The 21,259-nt window shown below is 45.3% G+C and overlaps 1 protein-coding gene across 5 annotated transcripts in view; it reads right to left on the bottom strand.

Moving 5' to 3' along the window:
• Positions 1-21,259, bottom strand: part of LOC124717362 (spectrin beta chain) — a 496,390-nt gene that overhangs the window by 406,137 nt on the left and 68,994 nt on the right. For all 5 annotated transcript variants that reach the window (XM_047244197.1, XM_047244195.1, XM_047244196.1 and 2 more), the window contains exon 2: positions 11,767-11,820. The gene's annotated coding sequence lies outside the window, so the exon portion shown is untranslated. The remainder of the gene's footprint in view (positions 1-11,766; positions 11,821-21,259) is intronic.

The following is a 21,259-nucleotide window of genomic DNA, read 5'->3' as shown; positions in this document are numbered from 1 at the left end:
TCTTATTTTCAAGGATGCACCTACCATTAGGCGTTACGGATGAAAGTTGATTTCTCACGACAGATTCAGCATCAAGTCCACACATAATCAGGCGAGAACCTTGTTTCGTCACATAATGATGTATAAGGGACGTTCAAAACGTAACGAGCCGGAGGCACAATTAAACAAAACCAGTACCTGTATGTTGGAAGTACTGCCCCTGACCCTGACGTCGCAGTCCACACGAGTGCAGGAAACGTTACGCTGACGTTCTTCTTTGACGAAGACGGCCCCTTCTGCTACATTTCCTGCAGCACGGGACAACAGTGTATGCCCAGCGTTAATCGCAAACCTTGACCGCCCTTCGCCAAGCGATCAACTCAAAACGACCAGGCAATCTTACCCGTGGGGTAATTCTGCTCCACTACAATGCAAAGCCTCATACGGCCAACAACGCCCCTTATAGTTACAAATGGTAAATGTACCAACACAGCCTTTTACAACAATGGAAGACATTCGTCTTTCGAAGTTCACCAGCAGCCAGATAAACAATCTGAAGTTCTTTTCCAATGATGTAACAATAAAAATTTGGTATTCTTGTGCCAGTATGATCGAAGAGTTCACAATGAATGGGTTTTTAATCCACAATTCATTTTGATATTGAATCTGCCGTTAATTTCGAAAATAATGACTGAAAGCTTCATTCAAAACTTCCCGATGCTGAATAACTTTGATAACTGTCTCTCCTATCTCAACATTTTCCTCTTCTAAAAAGCTTTTTATTACTGGATACGAATCCTACTCAGAGCAGATTTCCATCTTATCTGTGATAAATAATGCAGCTTTCTTTACCGTGTGTCACATTCGTATCGGGTATCCACATTTCGCGAAACTGAGGGTTACATCCATTTTTTTAATTTCTTAGACTAATTTTTACTTTTTAGTTCCTTTCTCAAGTGCTTTTAAAAAGGATGCGTAAGTTTCGTGATCTCCACGGGAGCCCGGGGAAAAGTTTAAAGACACTGCTCCAAACGAATTCCTGTATCACCTCAGCCAGATTCACCGTAACGTTAAATTTACTAGGGAACTTGAAGAGAAAATAATCTCATTTCTGGATGTGCAAGAGTAAAAGAAGCCTGATGGTGTTCTAGGACATGGAGCACATAGAAAATTCACCACACGGATCTGTATCTCCCAGGGACCAGCTGACATCATCCAGGAGATCGATACTCCGGTATGACGACGCTGGTACACACATCAGACCACTGCAGCTTACTTACACAGCTGGACTGTGGAAAAAATACTTCTACTTCGAACACCTACAAAAATGAAGAAACTAAGGAGGTGGTCGGGGAGTAAAGAAGCAACAAGTGCAAAGACGGAGAAAACAACGAAACAACAGAAGATTGGGTTCCCGGCATACGCTCGAACAGCTTCCGCTAGAACCGACCGAGCTCTATCTAAAAGGGCCCTTTGCACGCTCAGATATTTGCACCGACTTGTCTGTACAGATAGTGTTTGCACAGTTAAGTTGTTGCGCGCGAATGAATTGCCGACACCCAAACTTGTCTGTCTTACTTCCTCGGCCTGTGCAAAGTCTAGACGTTCTTGAACTGACGCAGACGAGAAGCGCAGCCCATATGAAATGCCTCACTACTCATATATGGCACGACATGTTTCCAGAGTGCTGTAGCTCAACGATGAAGACGATACCGCAGCAGAAAATTTCACATCAGCAAAGCTTCTGGCAGCTGTCAAGTCCATCAACGTTACTGAGAGTCTTCTGTAAGGAATTATCGATTTTCCCATTACTATTACATACGGCGTAACGCAGTTCAATGAAACAAAGAATGGCTTTTCGTCCTCGGTAATTAGATCAGCCTTCTTTTTCAATTTTAGAACCTTTGAGAGATTGGCATACGAAAGCGTTATCCTTTTTGGAAGCCACTCTTTTGTCCAACTTCTCCGTGGTTGTTATTTTCTTTTTATACGAGACCTCTGGAGAAAAGAGAACCAGTTGTATGTATATCAAGAGCTCAGGTGGAAACCCAGTTCTAAGCAAAGAAGGGAAATCAAAAAGGTGGATGGATTATATAGAGGGTCTACACAAGGGCGATGTACTTGAGGGCAATATTATGGAAATGGAAGAGGATATAGATGAAGATGAAATGGCAGATATGATACTGAGTAAAGAGTTTGACAGAGCACAGAAAGACCTAAGTCGGAACAAGGCCCCGGGAGCAGACAACATTCCATTAGAACTACTGACGGCCTTGGGAGAGCCAGTCCTGACAAAACTCTACCGTCTGGTGAGCAAGATGAACGAGACAGGCGAAATTCCCTCAGACTTCAAGAAGAATAAAATAATTCCAATCCCAAAGAAAGCAGGTGTTGTCAGATGTGAAAATTACCGAACTATCAATCTAATGAGTCACAGCTGCAAAATACTAACACGAATTCTTTAGAGACGAATGGAAAAAAATGGTACAAGCCGACCTCGGGGAAGATCAGTTTGGATTCCGTAGAAATGTTGGAACACGTGAGGCAATACTAACCTTACGACTTATCTTAGAAGAAAGATTAAGGAAAGGCAAACCTACGTTTCTAGCATTTGTAGACATAGAGAAAGCTTTTGACAACGTTAACTGGAATACTCTCTTTCAAATTCTGAAGGTGGCAGGGGTCAAATACAGGGAGCGAAAGGCTATTTACAATTTGTACAGATACCAAATGGCAGTTATAACAGTTGAGGGGCATGAAAGGGAAGCAGTGGTTGGGAAGGGTGTGAGACAGGGTTGTAGCCTATCTCCGATGTTATTCAATCTGTATATCGAGCAAGCAGTGAAGGTAAAAAAAGAAAAATTCGGAGTGGGTATTAAAAATCCATGGAGAAATAAAAAAAATTGAGGTTGCCGATGACATTGTAATTCTGTCAGACAGCAAAGGACTTGGAAGAGCAGTTGAACGGAATGGACAGTGTCTTGAAAGGAGGATATAAGATGAACATCAACAAAAGCAAATGTAGTCGAATTAAATCGGGTGATGGTGAGGAAATTAGATTAGGAAATGAGACGCTTAAAGTAGTAAAGGAGTTTGGCTATTTGGGGAGCAAAATAACTGATGATGGTCGAAGTAGAGAGGATATAAAATGTAGACTGGCAATGGCAAGGAAAGCGTTTCTGAAGAAGAGAAATTTGTTAACATCGAGTATAGATTTAAGTGTTAGGAAGTCGTTTCTGAAAGTATTTGTATGGAGTGTAGTCATGTATGGAAGTGAAACATGGACGATAAATAGTTTGGACAAGAAGAGAATAGAACTTTTCGAAATGTGGCGCTACAGAAGAATGCTGAAGATTAGATGGGTAGATCACATAACTAATGAGGAGGTATTGAATAGGATTGGGGAGAAGAGAAGTTTGTGGCACAACTTGACTAGAAGAAGGGATCGGTTGGTAAGGCATGTTCTGAGGCATCAAGGGATCACCAATTTAGTACTGGAGGGCAGCGTGGAGGGTGAAAATCGTAGAGGGAGACCAAGAGATGAATACTCTAAGCAGATTCAGAAGGATGTAGGTTGCAGTAGGTACTGGGAGATGATGAAGCTTGCACAGGATAGAGCAGCATGGAGAGCTGCATCAAACCACTCTCAGGACTAAAGACCACAACAACTTCCGAAATAATAGTATTCGACAGACAAATTATCTTAAATGCGAATTTACTTAATTGGGCTATTGTCAGAACATATTGTGCCACTCTAATGATTCAGGAGTGTGCGAAAGCTGCATTTTGGTTGGAATGTAGAAATACGAAATGAATACCAAAGACCGTAAGAGCAGACGGTAGCTGCGAAGATGCTCCGTTCAACCCAGAAAGTCTAAAGGTCCCTTAGGAAAGTATCGTGCCTATATTTCGACCACCTGCAAATAAGCAACCGTCTGGGCAGCGTGTGAGGTAACACTGGACTTCGTCCACCTGAGCTCTACCACATTCTGCACGAATGTGCAAAATGCTACACCGGGTAAACATAGTGCGATGTTCTGCCTACGTCACACTGGGCACGTACGCAACTTCATCCTCTGTTCAGTGGCGGCAGTTTACTTTCTACACAGTCAGTGACGACGGTGCGAGCGACAAACCGGCGACGGCTGTAGCGGAGAATCAGCAAATGAGTCAGCTGCGCCACGTGACGAATCGCTATCGCGCGATGATAAGTTTCAGGGTCGAATGGTCGCGGAATGTGCGGGCGCTGTAAGCCGCGGCAGGAAAATGTGTAGCTCTACTTCTACGAGACTAGACAAACGGTAAAATTCAGGTTCGAGGCTTCTTCAAGGAGCAAGAACATCTTCCCATGGACCGCAACCTGGCGTAACAAGTGGATATAACGCTTTGGATAGTTAGTACCTCAAGAATGGATCTACACAACCGAGCAATCAGTATATAAATTACCCCTTTGTCAGGGATTCAGTAATGTTAAGGAGGACTTTCATCAATATTCTACACAAACTGTAGTAACGGCTCTTGAAATGTAAGGGACCGATACAACCTATACTGAACAATATACAGGGTGGTCGGAAATTCCCGTTACAGGACTTGTGGAGGGGAGTGAGTACATCGAATATTGAACAGAGACCCATGTCCGGAAACGTCATCCAAAGAGACAACAAAGCGTCAAAGTTATTGGCGCAGGCGTCTGTAAATGTACGTATACACAGGCTGATTCCGTGATGATGTTACAGACTTTCTAGGATGATGCAGAACGATAAATGTATTAATCTGAAATAAGGATCCCTGCACCGGAAACGAACGAGTCGAAAGTTATAAACGAAAACCGTTCTGATACCTCTGACAGTTGAATACATGTACCGGTTCATGTGTTGGGAAGAGTGTAGGGCTGGTAACTTTCAGTGGCGGTAGTGTGGACAAAAGCGAGAAAAAATGTCCAGTAAACGTGGGCTCTAAATCACATACCTGAGGAGCTATGACCATTCGTTCATCTTCGCTAATGTGAAACGCATCTCCTCTATCGGGCAAGTGTTCATAGCTGTTAAGGCACGCATTTTAGAGCCCACGTTTATTGGACATTTTTTTCTTGTCTTTATCCACACTACCACCACTGAAAGTTACCAACCCAACACTCTTCGAAACACAAGAACCGGTACATGTATTTAACTGTCAGAAGTATCAGAACGGTTTATAACTTTCGACTCATTCGTTTACGGTACAGGGAGCCTTTCTTCAAATGAATACATTTATCGTTCTCCATCATCGTAGAAAGTGTGTAACATCATCACGGAATCACCCCGTGTATACGTAAATTTACAGACGCCCGCGCCTATTATAACTTTGACGCTCTGTAGTCTCGTCGGATGATTTTCCCGAACACGAGTTCCTATTCAAAATAAGATGTACTTACTCCCCTCTGCAAGCCCTAGAAGTCTGTAACGGGAATTTCCGACCATCCTGTATACGCAACGCGTGACTTCTACAGGTTAGTGGGATAGTCCGAATTGAAAGAATCCCGCAAATAGCTCCCACATAACCAACTGTATTCTCAGCAGTCCTACTGAAGTTGGGACTATACCGTACTTAACTTCCAAGTACTGAAGGTAGGTTATCGTTTATGTGGTAGACGATAATACATATCGTCAGATATATGGCACCAAGGTAAAGCTGGAGCCTATAGGAATGATACCGTGTGGTTATAATTAAAGTACAGTTACCGACAGAGGTGCAGTGTGGCCTGTAACTATCGTACAGCAGTGAAACTTGGCAGATACGCTAAGGCTTAATGCGGAACAGATTCACGCTGTAAAAAATTAGTTCCAATTTTAGCCACAAGGTTTAATTTCTGTATGCTGTGGTCTAGAAAGGGACCTGGGCAGAAGTTAGAAACGCGTAATGACGGTTTTATTATTAACCGCCGCTTGCACTATTTGTTCAATGTGAGCACAGGAGATGTCGACGAGATACTGCATCCGTAAAGTATCATCAGCAACTGCGGCAGATTTACATTTTGTGGCCAAAATAGGAACTTTTTTTTTCAGCGTAAATGCATTACCGCATTAGCATGTCTACCAAGTTTCGCTGCCATACGATAATTACAGCCCACACTTCCGGCCCTCCGTGAGTAACTGCACTTTAATCATAAGCAACCGGTATTTAATGAACAGAATCGATGTGACTGGCATACGAGTTTCTAAGGCCATTGCCACTGGAAGGAAAGGCAGGTGCCAAGACCTGTGACAACATTATAGGGCAGAATAATACGTTTCCCTGACCACAGCGTATTTGAACGGTACCGAAATGTGAAATTTCCGTTAGGAAAAAAACTATCTTGTACCAAGCACTGTTATCTAACCAATCAATCTTAAGTTTCTCCGCGAGCACTAGTATAAAATTGCACTGGATCCCTTTCAGGATTTTTGTTGACGTACCGCTGGGAGAATCAGGCTCTCTTCAGTGTCAAACTTAGCCGTACCCCCCAGTTCAGGTCTATGTATACGATTTGCCGAACGCGTATTGTACAGTCACACATTGCCTTCACGAGCCACTGGTCAGCCGTTGCGTTACGGTTGTCTATATTTAACTGGAGAAGAAAAGAATTGAAGCGTTTGGGATACGGTGTTACGTGGCCTCAAAAAAATAGATTAGTAATTTCTCAATTGCATCAGAAAGGAAAGGAAAGGAAAGGAAAGGAAAGGAAAGGAAAGGAAAGGAAAGGAAAGGAAAGGAAAGGAAAGGAAAGGAAAGGAAAGGAAAGGAAAGGAAAACGCGGAATGGTAAGACACGAGTTAAGACATCAGAGAACCTCCACGTTCGCAGAGGGCAAAAATTATAGAAGACAAATATTGGAATAAACAAGGCGAATCCGAACTACACAGTCGAAACAGTGGAGACTGTTCAAGTATGTTAACTAACTACTGTAGTGTATGGGGCCCGTGGTGGCTTGTTACAAAGCATTGCGTATTATTTGTCTGATTTGTTACGCTATCTGTCTTTGCTGCTCTGAGAATGCCCTCAGAGCAGCGAAAAGGCCAAACCGTAGCATGAAATGATCGTTTTTTTTTTGTAGGTGCTAATGTACAGGTGCAGAAATACTGTGTTGTTGCGGCACGGATCGGCACAGCCGCGCGGGATAAGCAGAGCTGTCTAGGGCGCTGCAGTCATGGACTGTGCGGCTGGTACAGACGGAAGTTAAGAGTCCTCCCTCGAGCATGGGTGTGTGAGTTTGTCCTTAGGATACCTTGGGTTAAGTAGTGTGTAAGCTTAGGGACTGATGACCTTAGCAGTTAAGTCCCATAAGATTTCATACACATTTGAACATTTTTTGGATCGGCACAGCGGCTTCTAGCCGCTCATCCACTGGTGCATATCGGCCAACTCCTCACCAGTAAACCTATCCACGTTGCTACAGCTCACTTATCTGTCAAATAACACAGGTAAACAGGGATGAGAAATAAAACGAAATTCCTCTCTAACGAGCTACCGGATACCACGGGTTCCTTGTACCAAAAATACTCAGAAAATACTCAGAAAATATCGCCGGAAGAAAAAAATTCATCGAATTGGTTATTTGGAAACTATATGCTGCCATTTCAACCGTATGACTAACAACACAGGTTGTTCGCATCAACAAATACGCAGACTTACTTTATTGTAACTTTTCCCCGTTTCTCTCTAGATCATCGAGATATTTCAGTAACAGTTTATCTCAGACTCTTACAGAAATGAGCTCCCTGTTAATATTAGCGGACATCAGGTGGGGAAAGAACACGCCACGGTAAAAACCCTTTAAAGAGACTTCCATTAAAGTGCTCTAGGTCCAGGAATTTAATTTATTGCAGACTTTGAACGTGAGATTAAATTACTCGCGAAACGCCCACAAAATGTTACTCTGCTGCAAGAGAAGCAGCATTAAAGTCCGCAATTAAAAAACTTTTGTTTGTGAATACTGCAATGAAGCACCGCATCAAAACAACATCCCCTCCCACCACTTCCGCTTTCACAGGCAGCATGCCAGTAAACGCTCAGGCAGTTACGATGGGAATGAGGGGCATTATATCTGCACCACGTGGAACAAACCTCGCAATTGATCTTCGCTGAAGAGGACTGTGCAGGCAGGATGCGGTAAGGCGACGTGGCATGTTACGTTGTAATTGTCATAGACACGTCACGGCAGGCAATAAGCATGTCTCAAGCTTTACAGCAACTTTTACTGGGTCTATCTCCTAGCGCATTTTCTCTTGTGTTTCAGCAGATACTTGCAATTTCGTTTTGTATTGTGTAACCAGTCACACGAGGCAAATACCGAGTGAGGTGGCGTAGCGGTTATTATACTGGATCGCATTCGGGAGGACGACGATGTAAACCCGCGTGTCCGGCCATCCTGGTTAAGGTTTTCCGTGATTTTCCTAAATAGCTTCAGGTAAATGCCGGGATGGTTCCTTCGAAAGGGCACGGCCTACCTACTTCCTCATCCTTCCCTAATCCGATGGGACCAACGACGTCGCTGTTTTCCGTGATTTTCCTAAATAGCCTCAGGTAAATGCCGGGATGGTTCCTTCGAAAGGGCACGGCCTACCTACTTCCTCATCCTTCCCTAATCCGATGGGACCAACGACGTCGCTGTTTGGACACCGAGCGACCGACCGACCGACGCTTATCAAGTCTTACGACGCCCAGTGTTCACGGAAACGTCGTTTCGTTTCTCCTTACAAACAAAATGATTTTTAAAGAGGAATTTTACGTGCTCATTCGATAGAACGTTCCCAGATTAGTGTAATGCGATATTTGTTTTATCGATATGTATTAAACGGGACGGGGAGAAACCCTGTATAAATTCACTAAAATTTAATTAAATGCAACCAGTGGATATGAAATAAATGTAATGATATTAGTGCAATTCTTTCAGAAATGAGCGTGCAATGGCATGAATGTGGCTCATGAAATGGAAATTTGTGGCTGATTTTCTGCTTACCGTGAGCAGTTGCCTTAACCAATTGGACCACCCAAGCAATGTTGGTTGTGTCAGTACTGGTGACGTGTGCAGCACACCAACTATTGATGGTAATACGCGTGCTCGCAATGACATCCTGATTCCATTACCGGGTACGACATATCAATTCTACAATGCTTTGAGTTCAAATATGGAGTGCAATTGAATTAGATATTCAGCATATGTTCTTTTCCTCCCAGCGTTGCTTCATTCCTTAATTGTAATTTTTTTTACATTCTTCTGTTCATTCCGAAAGTTGTTAGATTGACTACCCACCTTTTTTTCTTTTTGAGAACTAGAGTTCTAAATTTCATTCTGTCTTGTCCGATTTCTTCTTCAACGCTAATTTCTTTGAGGTGTTCGTTCACTTCTGTTTGCCACTTGTGGTTTTCCAAACTAAGGTTAGGTTTTTCTTTCAAAGCCTCCTGGTGTCCATTCTGTATATGTAGCCCTAAAACTGTAATCCCCCTTTCCTGGTGGCACCTGCGATTTTTCTGTAGCTTGATACTGATATAGCAGTCTCATCTAAATTCCAATTTCACATTTTGTCCAATGATTTTCCAAAAACTATTTTCTTCTTTTCTTTCTATACTTGTTTTCGTTGGGGATGTCACTAAATTTTATCAAAATTTTGCATTTGTGAACTTCGACTTTATTCAGCACACAGGTGTAGGAATAACAACGCCTCCAGTCTCAATTTTACGTGTTCCATCGAATTACGCGATGCATTTCAGGCCCTGTGTGTCCGTCATAAAGTTCATTTTTACAGCACTTCGCAGATCTACACTATGTGATTAAACGTATCCGGACACCTGGCTGAAAATGACTTACAAGTTCGTGGCGCCCTCCATCGGTAAGGCTGGAATTTAATACGGCGATGGCACAAAAGATCCCAAAGGTGGTTTATAGGATTCAAGTCAGGACTCTGTGCAGGGCAGTCCATTACAGGTGTTACTGTCGTGTAACCACTCCGCCACAGGCCGTGGATTATGGAGAGGTGCTCGATCGCGTTGAAAGATGCAGTCGCCATCCCCGAATTGCTCTTCGACAGCGGGAAGCAAGAAGGTGCTTAAAACATCAATGTAGGCCTGTGCTGTGATAGTGCCACGCCAAACAACAAGGAGTGCAAGCCTGCTCCATGAAAAAACACAGCCACACCATAACACCACCGTCTCCGAATTTTACTCTTGGCACTACACACGCTGGCAAATCACGTTCACCGGGCATTCGCCATACCTACACCCTGCCATCGGATAGCCACATTGTGTACCGTAATTCGTCACTCCACACAACGTTTTTCCACTGTTCAAGCGTCCAATGTTTACGCTCCTTACATGTGAGGCGTCGTTTGGCATTTACCAGCGTGATGTGTGGCTTATGGGCAGCCGCTCGACCAAGAAATCTCGTTTTCTCACCTCCCGCCTGACTGTCATAGTACTTGTAGTGGATCTTGATGCGGTTTGAAATTCTTGTGTGATGGTCTGGATAGATGTGTGCCTATTACACATTACGACCCTCTGCAACTGTCGGCGGTCTCTGTTAGTCAACAGCCGAGGTCGGGCTTTACGTTTTTGTGCTGTACGTGTCCCTTCACGTTCCCACTTCACTAACACATCGGAAACAGTGGACATAGGAATGTTTAGGGGTGTGGAAATCTCACGTACAGACGTATGACAGAAGTAACACCCTATCACCGTCCACGTTTGAAGTCCGGGAGTTCCGCGGAGCGCCCCATTCTGCTCTCTCACGATGCCTAATTACTACTGAGGGCGCTGATGTTGATTATCTGGCAGTAGGCTGCAGCACAATGCACGTAATACGAAAAACATATGTTTTTTGGGGGTGTCTGGATACTTTTGATCACAAAACTTGTAAACAGATATGCGCCTTGAGTGCCGCGATGTGCGATGACAAGGGATAAATCTGCGTCTGCTGGTGTTAATAGGTCAGAGATATTCTTCTTTGGTTGTTCGGAACGTATATTTCATCTAACTCACGACCGAAAATAAATTATTTATTAAGACGATTTGCCGTTGATGACAGACACCACAACGTCCGAAACGCAACATGCAATTTTCCATGTTGGTATACAGATTGTTTTTCCACCTGTTCCACAAGGTTTGTATGGTCTCCATGCTTTTGAATCTATCTCTCTCTCTCTCTCTCTCTCTCTCTCTCTCTCTCTCTCTCTCTCTCTCTCTCTCTCTCTCCCCCCCCCCCCTCCCCTTCAGCGCCTTCGGTTCAACTGTTTCTCCTATAGAATAAACTTGAAATTGTATAGTTGGGAAATTTTGTAAATACGATGATTAGGCTACAAGTCGATTGTTGCATCTCACCTGGGCTCTTCCATGTAGTCCATCTTCTGACGTGAAATTTATACATAAATTATATAGATGCTGTTTCAGATCGTATTTCACTATTCTCCTACTTCATCATCATCGTCTAAAAACCAACCGTACATAAAAAATATTCCATTATTTAATAGTAATACAAACATGATACCCAATACGATGTTACACTACTTAACTGTTACTAAGATATAGCGGAAAAGAAAGTGGTATAGAAAAAGAAACAGAGGGGGAAGAAGCTAATACGATACGGTGTGGGACAGACAGAAAGGCAATAAACCACTGAATTACAAAAATATTTTAAATGATAAGGAAGCCCCTACGAGTTGTGTTTTTAAGCTTAAGACAATGCGAAAATGCTAGGGGCAGGTTTTCCGCCTCTGGGAACGTTAAAACGAATTTGCAGCTGCACAATGGGGCTAAGTAGGCGGATGTTGTACTCACCGTTCTGTCACGAAGGAATCAGCTCCGGAACCCCACAGCTGTGTGCGGCTGTGTCTGCGAACACACGGGAGACAAAGACACTATGTAGTACCCCACGACACTGCGAAGACATGTTAGCACTAGCGTGCGATATTCTGAGACACCTTATCGGCGCAGAGCGGAGCTTTCCGTAGCTGCGGTAATTTCGACCGGCCTGGCACTTTCAGCCCGAAACAAACATTTCTTTGTTTCGGCAGAATGGTGTCACACCTTTCAGAAAGGTTTCTTTGGCAGTTGTAACGTTCCATTTTGGGAACATCACAAAGTGGCCTCGCACTGACTCATCGACCTACAACATCGTTTATGCTGTAACGTTAGTATATATGTTATTTTTCGGCTTATAGTTGGTCTGTTTTGAGTGCGTTTCGTCAGAGCTGTGACGAAGACGACATTTGTGACTACACAAGCGGCAATATTCGGAAATGGTAATGTTGTGGAAGTAAAACAGACGATTATTAGTTAAGTAAGTACAGAGTATTTAGATGTGATCGGGGTGAAGTAGCGCACGCCTGCACTAGGTGAAAGTTATTTGTGTGGTTCAAAATGGTGGACACTAGCAGCTTTATTATTTGCTCTATTTAAACTAGAGGTCAGTACAGGAAATTTCAGGTTAGAAATGTAAGCAGATGTCGTATGCGATTACTCTGTTGTAATAAATGGAAATATGTGCCCGAAGGCAACTAGAGTTCAACTCTAAACTCATGTTATTCAACAGCTTCATGTCGCAAGCTATAAAGTATTTTGTAAACTGGCATTGATTTTTGTAAATTCGTGAAGAACGACACTGTATCTTCTGCTGCGTAAACACTAAATTTACTATCGTCTAACTTTGCCAGACGTAATCAACTCATTTAAAACTACTTCTCTAATTCCCGGCCGGGTAGGGAATTTTCTCTGCCCGGGGACTGGGTGTTTGTGTTGACCTCGGGTTTTTTTGTTGTCCTCCTCATTTCATCATTCGTACAAGTGGCGAGATTGGACTATGTAAAGATGGGGAACTCGTACGAGCGCTGATAACCGAGTAGTTGAGCGTCCCCCAATCATCTGTTTTGACTCTGCAGGCAATTGCTGTACCAAGTTTAGAGGTGAACGGAGTTGCAACATTCATTCCAGGGTACAACCATGCTATATCAGCGGGTACGTACTCCTGTGGAACAGCTTCAGCCATTTGGAAGGGTGTCGCACTGTGGGACTGCAGGAAACTAGATGGACGTATTGACGGATTGCCGAACATGTTGGGAACAATGTATCGGTTGTTTTTTTTTTTTGTGGTTTTAGGGCGCACAACTTCAATGGTCATTAGCGCCCAGACTACGTTAGGAATGCACCGCGAGGCACAAGTTTAAAACAGCAACTAAAAGGGAAAACACGATAAAAGACAGACTGACAGGCATAGGATTAAAAAACAGCATCATCAAATGTCCTTAGAGAGGTTTGTCAAGTTGATAAAACGAAGAACGCGAGCAGCTGCTCGTGGGTCATCCGCTAAAATGGCATCTAGAGTACATGGCAGGCCAAGATCAAGACGCAGTGTGTTAAAATCCTGACAGGACGTTAAAATGTGGCGGACCGTCAGCAATTGCCCACATAGGCAGAACGGCGCCGGCGCAGCCGTCAGCAGATGGCGATGGCTGAACCGGCAGTGTCCAATTCGCAACCGGGCCAAAACGACCTCCTCCCGCCGAGAAGGGCGGGAGGACGACGACCAAGCCGTGGGAAGAGGTTTCAAGGCCCGAAGCGTGTTGTCTGTAAGTGCAGCCCAATCGGCATGCCACAGCGATAAAATGCGCCGATAAATTACCCTGCTACAATCTGACGAAGGGACAACAAGAAGCTGTCCGAGGCTGGAGGACCGCAGCCTTGGCCGCGGCATCTGCAGCTTCGTTCCCAGGGATACCGACATGGCCAGGAACCCACATAAAGCTAACCGGAGAACCGACGTCCACCAGCTGCTGAAGAGAGCGTTGGATCCGGTGCACGAAAGGGTGAACCAGATGAACCCTCATGGGCATCCCTGCCACAAGTGACACATTTAGCTGCAATGGAACAAGACTGGCGAGTGTGATTAAAACGCTGACACTGGTAGCAGCGCGTAGGTGTCGGGACATAGGGGCGAACAGAAATAACCTCGTAGCCCGCTTTGATGCGCGATGGCAGCTGAACACTATCGAAGGTCAAGAAAAGTGTCCGGGTCGGTACAAGGCCATTGTTGACCTTTTTCATGACCCTATGGACAGCCGTCACGCCCTGCTCAGCGAGGAAATACTGAATCTCCTCGTCAGTCAATCCGTCGAGGGATCTAGTATAGACCACACCACGAGACGAATTCAAAGTTCGGTGAGCCTCCACCCGGACAGCGAACGTGTACAGGAGTGTGGCTCGAAGCAGTTTCTGTGCCTGAAAGGCGTTCTCAGTTTCTAGTAACAAGGTACCATTACGCAACCTGGTACACGACAGATCCGGCGATGGCATCTACGCCCTTCTGGATAACAATAGGGTTGACAGAGGAGAAATCCTTTCCGTCCTCAGATCGAGAAACGACGAGGAACTGTGGGGCAGGCAGTAGTACTTTTGTCACTGGTGGCTGGGTGGCTGTTCATGTTTCCGTTTGTGGCCAGAAGTCGAGAGAGAAGAAGAGAAATCCATTGCGGAGGAATCCCCCACGATTGCCAGCGTCTCCGATGGCGCGCTCCTTCCTTATGGGGACCCCCCTCAGAGGGCACTCCCTCCTTAGGTGAATGTTTACGCCTCAGGTCACACCTCTCGAGAAACAGATGGAGGGACCAATCGGCATGGTCAGAAGGTATCATGCTCAGGCAATCACCCCTCCCCGGGCCTGGCCTTTACCAGGGGGTACGTGCGTGCCTTACTTGTCTACCCAGGGCGTGGAATTACGCGTTACCCCGTCACCGGCTACGCGTGCGAACGCGTGGGTCGGCCTTCAGGCGTGCACAGGGAGGAAGGAAGAAGAGGAAAAGGAAGAGAGACAGAGGACAGACTGTCTCAAACGCCGAGGCGGAGACCAGAGAAGGCAAGGCGAAGTAGGCAAGGCAAGGCAAGGCAAGGCGAAGTAGGCAAGGCAAGGCAAGGCAAGGCGAAGTAGGCAAGGCAAGGCAAGGCAAGGCGAAGTAGGCAAGGCAAGGCAAGGCAAGGCGAAGTAGGCAAGGCAAGGCAAGGCAAGGCGAAGTAGGCAAGGCAAGGCAAGGCAAGGCGAAGTAGGCAAGGCAAGGCAAGGCAAGGCGAAGTAGGCTAGGCAAGGCAAGGCAAGGCGAAGTAGGCAAGGCAAGGCGAAGTAGGCAAGGCAAGGCGAAGTAGCCAAGGCAAGGCGAAGTAGCCAAGGCAAGGCGAAGTAGCCAAGGCAAGGCGAAGTAGCCAAGGCAAGGCGAAGTAGCCAAGGCAAGGCGAAGTAGCCAAGGCAAGGCGAAGTAGCCAAGGCAAGGCGAAGTAGGCAAGGCAAGGCGAAGTAGGCAAGGCAAGGCGAAGTAGGCAAGGCAAGGCGAAGTAGGCAAGGCAAGGCGAAGTAGGCAAGGCAAGGCGAAGTAGGCAAGGCAAGGCGAAGTAGGCAAGGCAAGGCGAAGTAGGCAAGGCAAGGCGAAGTAGGCAAGGCAAGGCGAAGTAGGCAAGGCAAGGCGAAGTAGGCAAGGCAAGGCGAAGTAGGCAAGGCAAGGCGAAGTAGGCAAGGCAAGGCGAAGTAGGCAAGGCAAGGCGAAGTAGGCAAGGCAAGGCGAAGTAGGCAAGGCAAGGCGAAGTAGGCAAGGCAAGGCGAAGTAGGCAAGGCAAGGCGAAGTAGGCAAGGCAAGGCGAAGTAGGCAAGGCAAGGCGAAGTAGGCAAGGCAAGGCGAAGTAGGCAAGGCAAGGCGAAGTAGGCAAGGCAAGGCGAAGTAGGCAAGGCAAGGCGAAGTAGGCAAGGCAAGGCGAAGTAGGCAAGGCGAAGTAGGCAAGGCGAAGTAGGCAAGGCGAAGTAGGCAAGGCGAAGTAGGCAAGGCGAAGTAGGCAAGGCGAAGTAGGCAAGGCGAAGTAGGCAAGGCGAAGTAGGCAAGGCGAAGTAGGCAAGGCGAAGTAGGCAAGGCGAAGTAGGCAAGGCGAAGTAGGCAAGGCGAAGTAGGCAAGGCGAAGTAGGCAAGGCGAAGTAGGCAAGGCGAAGTAGGCAAGGCGAAGTAGGCAAGGCGAAGTAGGCAAGGCGAAGTAGGCAAGGCGAAGTAGGCAAGGCGAAGTAGGCAAGGCGAAGTAGGCAAGGCGAAGTAGGCAAGGCGAAGTAGGCAAGGCGAAGTAGGCAAGGCGAAGTAGGCAAGGCGAAGTAGGCAAGGCGAAGTAGGCAAGGCGAAGTAGGCAAGGCGAAGTAGGCAAGGCGAAGTAGGCAAGGCGAAGAAGGCAAGGGAAAGAGTAAGGAAGACTGAGATGGAGAAGAACAAAGAAAGGAACCAACTAAAGGAAGGAAGAAACGAGAAATGAAAAACCAAGAAGACCACAAATATAGGTCGTGGAACCGTCCGTCTCTGGACGCAGGCGCTAACTACCCCCTTGAGGGGGATGGACTCCTTTTAGTCGCCTCTTACGACAGGCAGGAATACCTCGGGCCTATTCTAACCCCCGGACCCGCAGGGGGAGTATCGGTTGTGTGTAACTGCTTTCAACAGTGGTCCATGGAACATTGCCACGCGTGGTGACCGGGTTGTGGACTCCCGCCTAGTGCAGACATACGTCAAAGATATTATGAGAGCTGCGGTGACCGACCGAATATCGTCGAGGGACGAAATCCGGAGACTTGTTGGACCTATGTCACCAGGGGCCAATGGGAACCATCTGCTCGCAACATGACTAAAATCACGTGTGCCTCCGGCAAGGCTATTACTGACACCACGACATCACCATGATGACTACTCTGTTGTTGTTGTTGTTAAAGGGTCGACTGGAGAGTTAACAATAACTCGCAGTCATATTTGGTATTTCTGCAGGGTAAAGTAACCACTGCCGGCTACATTGCACAGGCTGTTATCCTCGTGCTACTGCCATTTCTTCAACAGGAAGTTGGCCTGCTTTTTCAGCACGACAGGGCATGACCATATACAGCTGCTGCCATGCAATATACGCTTCGCGGTGTGAAAGAACAGCCCTTGCCAGCAAGGTCACCACACCTCACTCGTTGCCCAGAGCCTGAAAAATCGATTGTGGAATTGGAACAACAGCCGCGAGAACTTTGGGACAATTATCGCAGGACTCCATCTGGCACGTTCATTTATCTGTTGTTGCATGCGAGAATACGCGCTTGCGTTGCCGCCAAAGGAGGTTACATTGTGCATTTATGCTGCTGCTTGGGCAATCTTTGTGACATGTGTGTTTGATTTGAAATTGTTATGTATTGCTACGCTTATGAACTACCTGCCACATAAATTGTCAATAAAATGAGCTTATCCTTGGGAGAGTTAATTTTTTTTCTGGTAGTGCAAATATATTCACATACGCAGAATGCTGCTAAGTGTCTATTAATTTTTCAATCATAAATAAATCAACATCTCTTAACACTGTAAATCTTTTTTAGCCAAACACCCAGCTGCTTTTTTCTTGACCTGGCGGGTTTATTATGCTTCTCATACCCCTGCGCCTAATCAGCTACATCCATAACAACGTACCTCCTCTTCAATGCCCCCTCCATTTCCACATACATGAAATTAGGTCTATGTTTAAAATCGTGACTATTGATGAGCTATCAGTTTTTTATCTGCAGCACGCACAAATAATGAACTTTTTGTTTACCGAATGTCTGTCTTTGTTTACCGAATGTCTGTCTTTGTTTACCGAATGTCTGTCTTTGTTTACCGAATGTCTGTCTTTGTTTACCGAATGTCTGTCTTTGTTTACCGAATGTCTGTCTTTGTTTACCGAATGTCTGTCTTTGTTTACCGAATGTCTGTCTTTGTTTACCGAATGTCTGTCTTTGTTTACCGAATGTCTGTCTTTGTTTACCGAATGTCTGTCTTTGTTTACCGAATGTCTGTCTTTGTTTACCGAATGTCTGTCTTTGTTTACCGAATGTCTGTCTTTGTTTACCGAATGTCTGTCTTTGTTTACCGAATGTCTGTCTTTGTTTACCGAATGTCTGTCTTTGTTTACCGAATGTCTGTCTTTGTTTACCGAATGTCTGTCTTTGTTTACCGAATGTCTGTCTTTGTTTACCGAATGTCTGTCTTTGTTTACCGAATGTCTGTCTTTGTTTACCGAATGTCTGTCTTTGTTTACCGAATGTCTGTCTTTGTTTACCGAATGTCTGTCTTTGTTTACCGAATGTCTGTCTTTGTTTACCGAATGTCTGTCTTTGTTTACCGAATGTCTGTCTTTGTTTACCGAATGTCTGTCTTTGTTTACCGAATGTCTGTCTTTGTTTACCGAATGTCTGTCTTTGTTTACCGAATGTCTGTCTTTGTTTACCGAATGTCTGTCTTTGTTTACCGAATGTCTGTCTTTGTTTACCGAATGTCTGTCTTTGTTTACCGAATGTCTGTCTTTGTTTACCGAATGTCTTTGTTTACCGAATGTCTTTGTTTACCGAATGTCTTTGTTTACCGAATGTCTTTGTTTACCGAATGTCTTTGTTTACCGAATGTCTTTGTTTACCGAATGTCTTTGTTTACCGAATGTCTTTGTTTACCGAATGTCTTTGTTTACCGAATGTCTTTGTTTACCGAATGTCTTTGTTTACCGAATGTCTTTGTTTACCGAATTGTTTAAATTTATTTTCGTGCTTCATCAAGCTATTACTTGCTGCTATTCATGCTGGAAGCAATGCCAGGAATGCAAATAGTTTGGTTATAAAATATTAGCTGATAGCATTTTGTGTTTAGAACGAACAGAGGATCTTTAAACATCTGTTACTCTCACTCTGTGTGAGCAGGGCCGCCTGCTCTAAACGTTTCCAGCCAAAAATCTCAACAGGGCAGGAGTGGGTACCTCAATTCAGAGTCTCCGGAAGAGGATTTTTAACTCTCGTCAGATCGGCTAGTGACAAAGAGAAACCTCGCGACAAGCTACGTTGGACTGGGGAATCTGAACTATTTTCATCCCAATTCTGCTTTTCAATTTGACCATGAGAGAGAGAGAGAGAGTAAATTAACGTTACACTTTTATTTTCTGCTGCGTAAACACTAAATTCACTATCGTTTAACTTTGCCAGACGTAATCCACTCACTCGAAACTACTACTACTCTAATTCCCGGGGGCAGCAACGCTAGCCAATAGACCATGACCTGCGAACATTGGCTTGGCTTTGCTTGTTTGGGGAAAGAGACCAGACAGCGAGGTCATCGGTCTCATCGGATTAGGGAAGGAAGTCGGCCATGCCCTTTCAATGGAACCATCCTGGCATTTGCCTGGATCGATTTAGGGAAATCACGGAAAACCTAAATCAGGATGGCCGGACTAGGGACTGAACCGTCGTCCTCCCGAATGCGAGTCCAGTGTCGAACCACTGCGCCACCTCGCTCGGTCGACCTGCGAACAGTCAACACACAGGGTGCACAGACAAACCCCCTGAGATCCCTCCGATCGCCGATGACCGTGACCGTGACAAATGAATCACTAACACTTAAGCGCCTCAGTATGCATGCCTGGTGCCTCTGAACAGTCCTTGAGGATATTCCATTTTTATGACAGTGTAGCTACACCACCACCACCACCACCACCACCACCACCACCACCACCACCACCGTCTGCTAGCGGAGATTCAAAACTCGGGATAAAGCAACTGGCGTACCACATACCCACGCCCAGTAACACCATATCTAGGGAAATACTTTTAGGTACTTAAAACGGTAAACCTAACCTAAATGTTACATAATTAGTACAAGAACAATCGTCCCGACGGTTACATGCGTTACACAGACTGCTCTAGAGCGCGGTCTTTTCCGTAGTTTGTCGTCGGCGACGTTGCCAACGGGTAGGTGGGGAGTGAGATTATGCGCGCCGTGAGCCAAGTCTGCTGCTGCTCTGCTTCCTTCTTGGCTGCTTTATTAAAACCTACTATTGTTAATACCACCGCACGTGATGTACGTGTGTCAGTAGGAGTCCACAGTGAACAGCCGCTTTTCCCTGTAGGAAGTAGTTTCTTACAAAACAACTTGAAATGCCCCTGCGTACGCAGTAGATGCTTGCTGCGGGAGGAGGGGGGGCACACACGAGGCAGCGCTGACAACACTGTCGGAGAGACTCAGCCTCCAGTGTAACAGGAGCTCTGGCTATTTTTTCCGGCTGCGCTCGGTGTGTTTTGACTGCCGGTCGTTAGTACTCTGCTTCCTCACTGCTGACGGGTCACCAGCGCCGCTTCTGTTACCGTGCCACGTGAACTGTAACTCCCCATGCGTGCTTACTCGTCCGGCAGGAAGAGGTCCAAGGTCTGCGAGAAACTACCGTTACCTCTGCAAATACGTAACAGGATGCAGATTCGAAATGCAGCTCGCAGCTCCCGCATATCATACCAGAACGTGTCCAGTCTTCGTCTATGCGTGGCTCAGTGGGCAGGCGTGTGTCGTAAATAGCATTAGGCGTGGGAGAGGGGGTCAAACCATTTTGCGAAAATAAGAGTTCTTTGTTGAATACTTTTATATGGATTACCTTAGGGTATGCTTCTATTTTGTGCATACATAGAGGATCGGTGCTCGGACACCAATTTCCTAAAGTACGACACTTTTAAAAGCTCGAACTACTGCCTTTGAAAATCAGAATATTTCCAAGCAATGTTAAGTAACTTATTAAGATACTAAGTAACAAGTTTCTCGGTGGCTGACTGCACAGAGCAAAGATCTTCCCATCGTAAACTTGCTGGTTATAATCTCATTACTTTTATTTAAATACCATATTTGTGTACAAATACTAATTTTGTATTAAAGTAAAACTATTTTGAAGCACTAATCGCATGAAAATGCTATTAAAAGCAAATTAAAATTTGGTGCAATAATCCGAAACGTCACACAGAAAATAAAACACTTATTACTACAGATGGAACTATGTCACTGATGTGTATAGCGTATGTTTATTTAACAATACCGCATTTCGTATGGTTCGTATCAAATTTCAGTGTACTTTGAAAGCACCAGCAAAGTTGCTAATGCGAGATACGAACCTGGACTATCCAACAACCGCCAGGCTCTAACGCTATGCATTCAGCATAATTTAAAACTGTCTTGTATTAAACAACGCTCGGAAATAATGCTTTCAAAATAAGCCTAGTTTTTTACGAACTGGCGTAGAAAATTTATCAGCGGGAGTTGGGCTTAAAAACCTGTAGTACTTATAAAGAAAGACTACGAGGACAGAGAGGGGCGTAAGGTCGCCTTGGTTACAAGAGCCTACGCAAAGTCGCTGGCCTCACTGTGGTATGACTGTTCATCTTTACTTTTCAGAATTTGCCTTAAATAGAGGTGTTACCATTTCTTGCAATGTCTCTGAAGTAGCCCATACAGCA

This window comes from Schistocerca piceifrons, chromosome 9 (genome assembly GCF_021461385.2).
Source record: "Schistocerca piceifrons isolate TAMUIC-IGC-003096 chromosome 9, iqSchPice1.1, whole genome shotgun sequence".
Lineage (NCBI taxonomy): Eukaryota > Metazoa > Arthropoda > Insecta > Orthoptera > Acrididae > Schistocerca > Schistocerca piceifrons.
Note: the sequence above shows the minus strand (reverse complement) of the source record. Positions and strands in the feature narration are given on the sequence as shown.